The sequence below is a fragment of the Euphorbia lathyris genome, chromosome 5 (assembly GCF_963576675.1).
Source record: "Euphorbia lathyris chromosome 5, ddEupLath1.1, whole genome shotgun sequence".
In the NCBI taxonomy this organism is placed as follows: Eukaryota; Viridiplantae; Streptophyta; class Magnoliopsida; order Malpighiales; family Euphorbiaceae; genus Euphorbia; species Euphorbia lathyris.
The window spans coordinates 246,377-254,710 of NC_088914.1; the positions used below are offsets into that span (position 1 = coordinate 246,377).

The 8,334-nt window shown below is 35.3% G+C and overlaps 1 pseudogene; it reads right to left on the minus strand.

The window, feature by feature from the left end:
• Positions 1 to 3,830: 3,830 nt before the first annotated feature.
• Positions 3,831 to 7,499, minus strand: LOC136230486 (aspartic proteinase oryzasin-1-like; annotated as a pseudogene).
• Between the last annotated feature and the right edge of the window lie 835 nt (positions 7,500 to 8,334).

Genomic DNA, 8,334 nt, shown 5'->3' on the forward strand with positions numbered 1-8,334 from the left:
CAAGCTGATTGTTAAAGGTCCAGTTTAATATCCGACAGATATCAACCGACCTGAGTTGATTGGTTAAGCTAAATAATTGAAATGATCAAATTGATTTATCAGTTAGAAATCCATCTGTTAATTCAATTAATCAATTAGCCAATCAATGAGTCAATTGGTTATACTAGCATATTAATCTTAACATAATTCTTAAATGTTCCTTTTCCTGTTAAGCACTTATTTATTTTCATTACACGAGATATCATGTATGCCATTATTTTAGCATTTTATTTTTCAATCTTTATGTCAAATTAATCTTTCTGTCCAAATTGCCAGACCACCCCAGTATATTCTATTAGCAATAGAGGAAATTAAATTAGCTAATGAAAGATATATCCATTAATAAATTAATAAAACAAAAGAAAAGAGAACTATATATATTGGCTAATGTTTGTTAATTCTTGTATACTTTTTTATGCACTCAGATGAACAAAAAAGGATATGCAATCGTTACTCCCCTGGATTGCAGAAAGTGGTCGGCGAAAACTACCCTTCTGACACCCAAGATGATAAGCGAATGAAGATGATAAGAAATTGCAAGTAAGTTGAGGTTTAAATTAGTAATTTCTTCTTTAAACCTGAAGCATTTAACGGAAAAACGTTGAATTGTTTTTGTTTTTATTGATTGGTTCATTGTGTTGTTAAGTTGTATGATAAAATTCCTTTGTCAAATGCTATTCGTTTTCTGATCAATTTACTACCCTACTTAAAAGAAAATTATTGACCTCATACATCATGCGTCCCTGAACTTATGAGAGAGTGGAGTGTCATGAATCCAGTTCATTTGGTATGTTTTGGCCTGTTTACATAATTCATTTCACCTTTATATTGTCAGTTGAATTTTTTTCATATGCATTTCAAACTTTGTGAAATTATGAGTTGAGCCCTGCTCTTTTGGTGGTCTCCATCTTCCCATTAATATTTTTATCTTGTGGATGATAAGTGTTTATCTTTAAATAATTTTGCATCTTGGATAATTTTCTCATTTTCCTCCTCGGCACCCCTTAGTCGTTCCTTCTTAGTATTATCATGAGGTTTGCTTAAAGTAAAACTACACAATTAAATCATTTCTGTACTCTATTTTGATCATCTGTTGTGATTAGAATTTCATTTATTCTTAAGCTATTGTAGATTAAAATTGTGATGTGTATTTGCTTTCAGCGTCTGTACATGATGCCTCGACTGTATAGGTATAGGGCAAATGTGGGTGGGGATGCCTTCGTCCATTTTGTATATGGGGGTTTGGCTGAAACAACTTACTGAACTACTATCAGGATCTAACTGTTGCTTATTTTATTTATTAAGACATGGTTTAAGGGGACTTAACTTTGCTTCAAGAAGCCCATTTGCCCTTTTTGAATATGAGGGCAAAGTTTATGTGCCTGGTCAGGTAAGAGTTGTTGTGGATGATTTGTCATGTTCAAATAATTTATCCATTGGAAAATGACTTTGATTCAATTTTCCTTGTCCTTCAGGGAAACAATGCATACATATTTCCTGGATTTGGTCTTGGTTTAATCATGTCATGTACAATCCGTGTTCACGATGATATGCTTCTGGCAGCATGTAAGTGGACAAAAGCTACAAAATCAGACATGCATATGAAAAAAATTCAACTGCTACACTGTTCTTTGAATAGATTCCCTCCCTACTATGAGGTTAGTTGCATCACAACTTTTATTTGTTTTGTATTTCCATTCCATAATGGTATCTTTGTATGTGGTTAATGACTAAATGATGTGGTGTGGCTTATCCGGTTTACAATGATGTGGTGTGGCTTACACTGTTTTTACGGGGTTTGCCGGCGATTAGTGGGTGCTGAAACCCCCTCGCCGGTCTCCCCTTGGATCTGTCCCTTTTAATTAGGTAAATTATTTGATTCGTGCAGAGGCTGTTCCCGAAAAGAAATTTCGAGTTTATGAATGTTCAAGGGCCCACTAAAGAAAATGTTGCTAGCCATTTACTGGTGGATAAATTTATCTTTATATTGTCCTTGAATAATGGAAAAAGAATAAAATTAATTACAAATTTTTTATTTGTTTTATTTTATCAGAATACATATTATTTCTTAAGAAGGTTGCAGAAACAGGTTTATGGTCATCATATGCAACGGCAGAAAGATACTCCGGTCATCATTTGTAACGGCTATAATTCCTCCTTAATGAAGGAAATTAACATCCTATTCCTTCAGAAACCATTGAGCACATTCCAACAAGAACACTGAAAATTTCTTTACTTCAAGCACCTCCAGCTTTAGCTTCTCTTGTTTATGCTTGAACCGTTGGACCCTCTTCCTCATTACCAGCCAATTCACTAAAAGCATTTTGACTAATAACACTACTGCCAGACGCACCAGAGTTTACATTCCCTGGTCTATTACGAGTCATGAGCTTATTATCTGTTACTCTGCTTGAGAAGACCGCCTTACCACGGGCTTGCACAATTTTCTCCTTTGTTAAGACATTTCCAGGGTCGACAGCTAGGGGTCTGAGGGGAATGCGGAGTCGATTCGCTTGTTTCTTCCGCGGAACAACCATCCACGGACCATACTCAGTAGAAGTAGGCAAAACCTGTTCAACCACCGGTTCAGTAACGTGAGCATGACCACCATTCCCCAAGTGACCATTAAGATCAGTTTCTACGTTCTTACTTGGAATATCCACTTCCACCTGAACATCCATTGGGGAAGTTGGTTCGCAAGAACTTGGACAGAGACATGCTTGCCTAAGATGACCGTACCTCCCACAGTTCATACAGGCAGTATGTAGCCCTTAGTCTCTACTCGTTGTTCAACACCATCCAGGTCAAAATGGGCAATCAACAGCTTAATGAGATTAACTTCCACACAAATCCGAGCAAACTTTCTCCGATCAGCAAATGTCGCGTATTATCATCAACCTTGATTGATTTTCCAATTATCTCACCAATGGCTAACAACACATCTTGGTTATAGTAAAACAATGGTAATTGTGGTAGACGAATCCAGACGATAGTCGATTCAATTTACGCATGGGATGGTGAAAATTCAGGAGACCAAATACAAACTGTTAGATAGTTACCATGTATAATCCATGAGTCATCCAAAATGACATGATCTCTATCAAACGGATCATCAAACTTCTCCGCATAGTAGCGGTTACCAAGCTCCATCATCTTAAACTGAGCAATAGGTTTCCACAAATCTGAAGATAACCTAAATTCTTTCCAAGCAATTTAATGACAAGAGCATTATCCAATTTAATCATAAGATTTTTCTTCAGCATAGGATTAATAGAGACTTTAGGATACACACACAGGATTTTCATCATCAATTGTGATTACCAGTTTACCAGATTCACGAAGATTTTCCCGGGGACGAGAGTCACGCAACACCTCCTTGTTGAGGAGTAAATCCCTCCAATTGCATTTCCGAACTTCCGATTCCGTGGGAACTCCAAGCCTAGAGGCCAGCCGGGAACCAGTGGAGCTCCAATCGGGCGGCGCTTAAGGAGGCCGGAGAAAGGCAGAAGATGGGGAAGCATCATGGGGAGACCAGAAGGAGTAAGGAGCGACAACGGTCTGCCGGCGGCCGCAGAAGCCCAAATCTAGGGTTCGCGAATGAGTCGCAGGGCAGTGGAAAGAAAGTGAAATCTCTGTGCTCTGTTTTTTGTTTTAGTCAATAGTATTTTTGTTTTTGTAATAACTATGAGCTTAACGTAGACTCGCATATAAATTAAAGAATAAAGATTTATGAATAAAATCCAATTAGGAGCATCTTTTGGAGCCAGAAGATGAAGTTGTGGATGCAAACCTAAACTTCAAGTCATATGAATCTTTTTGTCTTAGTAGTGTGAGTAGTCATATCAATGTTTTTGAGCGAAGCATATGATAAAATGATTGAAGTTGTACAACGTCTATAATTAAGTAGATAGTTAAGTTCTTTTGTATAATGTATATAGAGAAAAGAAAAGAGAGAATTGAATTAGACAGCCTGCGCAAATCCAAGTCTGGAATGAGCGTAGTCCAAGACGGTGTGATAAGGACCCATAAACACATCTCCCAATATCCTGCAATTATAAATAGATTTAGATGTATGTAAATGTAATAATGCGATGCGGAGGATTGATTGATTGATTTTTGAGAAATAAGATTACCAGAGAGGTCCAACAGGGGGTGGCACGTCTAAGGCAATAAATCCACTAATGCACTGAGCTGCAACTCCATCTCCTCCTACTTTCAGAATGCTCTGCTGTTAGTTCAAATAATTTACCACCAATTGTGAATGACACACTAGGCATCGAAGATACACTGCTGCAATCAACTGCTGATTCTCCATTAGGACTAGGAAGTCTCTCACACACCTGAATCAAATTCCAACTCAAACTCATCTCAATACATTATTACATTTGTATTTGTCAATTACCGATTTCACATAATTCAGGATCTCATCCTCTGTCTCATTTAGCTTCAAACGGTTTTTCATCCATACAACCATCATCTCACAAGCACTACATGATGGCCCTTCACCCTTGCTTTCATCCACCACACTCTCTATCTTTATGCTGTAACACCAATATTAATTTAACATTTAACTGATCAAATCAAATCATATATGCTCAGGTTGAACTGCTAACCTAACACCACGAGTCCCCTCGAAACTACAAAACCCAATTTGAGAGCAGATCTTCTCTGGTGCAGCCTGATTTCATAATGGCAATAGTCTTAATTTGGCAAAAAGCATCCTGAGACCCCTGATTTTTCATTATTTGGTGCATTAAGCCCTCGATCTTTTATTTAGACACATTGAGTCCTTGATCTTTCACCATTTGGTGCATTAAGCCCTCGATCTTTCATTTAGACACATTCAGCCCTTGATCTTTCAAATATGGGTGTATTAGGTCCTTCCATAAATCAATTAATATATAGGTTTATTAAGGGCATGTTTGGTGTGACAACAAATGATGTTCTAAAAATAACAAATTCTAAAATAAAAAATATATTATACAAATTAATAAAAATAATTTAAATAAAAAATAAAAAATTTATTGAACACAATAAAACCTTGTTTTTCGATAATTATGTTCTAAAAATAAAAATAATGTTAAAATTGAAGCACATTTTGTGGAAATAAGAAGGGTAATTTTATCAATAACAAGTAACTACAAACAACTGTTCATGAAAAGAGCTTTTCATGAAAAACTCCAAAATGTTGCAGTGTCCAGAGAAAATACGAAACGCTGCAGTTATATAAACCTAACCAAACATGCCCTTAATAAACCTATATATTAATTGATTTACGGAATGGCCTAATACACCCATATATGAAAGATCAAGGGCTCAATGTGTCTAAATGAAAGATCGAGGGCTTAATGCACCAAATGATGAAAGATCAGGGGCTTAATGTGTTTAAATAAAAGATCGAGGGCTTAATGCACCAAACAATGAAAGATCAGGGGCCTCAGGATGCTTTTTGCCTTTTAATTTTTGAAATGGAAAACTCTTACTAAAGATGACATACATACCTGAGTTAGCAGCATATCCAGAATGACTTTCCCATACTCTTCAACAACTGTCATGCATTCTTGGCTTACAACGTCCGAGGCTCCAATTGCATGATTTATTTGACTAATCACACTCTAAGGATGTCAATTTATACACAAGTATGTCAAATCAAAGGAAGAACCATTTCCGGAATATAATCATAAAGTGCATGCATAAAGTTAGTACCGATGGGCCTGCCAGCAAGGAGGTTCCAGAATCAGCAATTGCCTTGCATCCATCACCACAATATCCTGAAAACAATATGCAAACTCCACACATTTATCAACATGCAAATAGTGGGACAACAAGTTGTGTGTAATTACCAGTTGTTTCATTGCTGATTAGCACATCACCCATTTCAAACTGTGAATCAAAGAAACCAAATAAGAAAATATGAATTAGAATCTAACCTTAACCTGAAGGAACGAACAAGGAATGCAATCTAACCTGCCAATACCCTTTTCGAGTTACTGGAACATATGTGTGCTCACCCTTGTAATGTTTAGCATCCATACCGCCAAACACAATTTCTCCCCCTTCTTCTCCTTTGGTATTACGATTTAACCAAAATGAAAATACTTGCTCCCCAACCAGATCTTCATTAACCATATTATACCTATTACAGTAGCATAAATATCAAATGATGTATTTTTCAGAAGCAAATTAATCAATATGAACTTACCAAACTGGAACAGCATTCCCAACAGAGATCTGTTGGAACCCAAGGCCAAGTATACCATCAAACTTGGCAGCTAGAAATGTAAGGCCTGGCTCTTTTGTTGCCTCAATGAAACTCTAATATGCCATAACCATTTCTTAAAAACACAACACAACACTGCTCAATTAAAATCACTCAAATAACAAAAATCATCACCTGATTCTTCACAATAAGGTCACCAACTCTAACATTATCCTGGCTAAAGTAACCAGAAATTGAACCAGTTCCATATGTAATTTCAGCAGAGGTACCTGCACCAATCATGATTATACCAAACCAAATATCATACCATATTTATGGAATAAAATATAAACATACCATTCTTCTCATAGGTATTAGATTGACTGGATTTATATCTGGAATGCAAATAGCAAGCAATCTGTCGCAAAATGAAAAATCCATTCATACTCTTTAGCAATGAATTAAAAATGGAAAGATAAAAAAAAGACTCACCGACAAATAACATTTTGATGAGGGGACCCAGAGATTAGAACTTCCTGTGTCAAATATGACAGTGAAAGTCTGGGAAGGTGTACCAATGCCAATTTCACCATAATACTGAGCATCCAGATAATTTTCTAGTGTCACCATATCTCCTCCTCCAGAATAAAGATTATTATAATTTCTCCCTTTAGATAAATGTACTTTATCCAATTTCTTCTTTTTCAGACTCATTCTGATCAATCCATCACTGTTCATGGAGAGAACAACAGGAAACAAAAGGAGAAGAGCTATCCAAACTCCAATAATTCTACTTCTCATCTTCATAACTGCAAAACCAACAAACAATCATACACACAGTAAAAAAAATATCCTCATAAATAATTAAACAAATATCCTACACGGTCTAAACATTGAACCAAAAATTATGCACATCTTTCAGTTTGATAACACCAGCTTTACCAGAAACACAAATGTCAAAAATATTTTCTTATGTTTTCCCAAAAATCAAATAGCCAGGAATTCGCTAAAACATGAAAAACAAAACAACTTTACAGTTAAAATCTTCATTGTAAAAAATAAAGAATCGTATTCTATAATTATTCAAGAAAGAAATTCACCAAAATTGGGAAAAGGTTGTGAACCTTAGAATTGAGGAAGAAGATGAGAATTTTGAGAGAGAATTAGCAAGCAAACCAAGCAAGGTCCCATATAGAAAGCACTGAATATTTGTCCACTACTGTCACGACCATTTTAGTTGGACTCCATCAGCAAATGTGGCTTCTCTTTATTGGATGTGGAATTGATATCAAATTATAACTACTAGTCTTTCTATTAACTAACAGTCTACTCTTAAAAAGTCAATGTCAGTCTGTGATGTCATCAATCTTATCTACGGCTTATAGTTAAGGCCCAATCATATACTCGAACCCTCGACCGTTTGGTCCTCAAGGACGTGATACCATGTTATGGAACCGATTGAACTAAAAGCTCGAGCTTATAGTTAAGGACCAATCATATATCTTATATTAATCTCCGACAGTTTGGACTTGAATTTGTTCCTTTCTATTTTTCTTAAGAAAAAACAAATTTTTAAGTAAAGTTTTAACAATAATGAATTGGAAAATATGATTGATGAATATCCGAGCGTTAATGAAAAACTGTTTTTATTACTTTTGAAAGTTTGCTTTTAAATATTTAATATAAGCTATTACTTTAAGTTTTATTTTATTAATTTAGTGAATAAAGATCAGCCGATGATGCCGGATGAAGATAATGAAATTAATGATAATGATATTGAAATTAAGATTGGATGAATCACGGAAGAAATGTGTGATTTGATAAGTGTTTTTATTGAATTATTGTAATGTTGATTTGGGATTTCATTTAATTTTAATCTTGTATATTGTATCAACTAATTTTTATATTTTGGTGTATGGATTATCATGTTTAACTTATTAGAATTATATATATATATATATATATAAAGAGAGAGAGAGGAGAGATCAGGTGTGACACATTTCTTATGGTGTGACAAGTCTTATTGTGTGACAACTGTGATATTTTTGTAATTGTTTAAAAACGGAGGGAGTATTTTTATAATTTTTCGCGCTTGT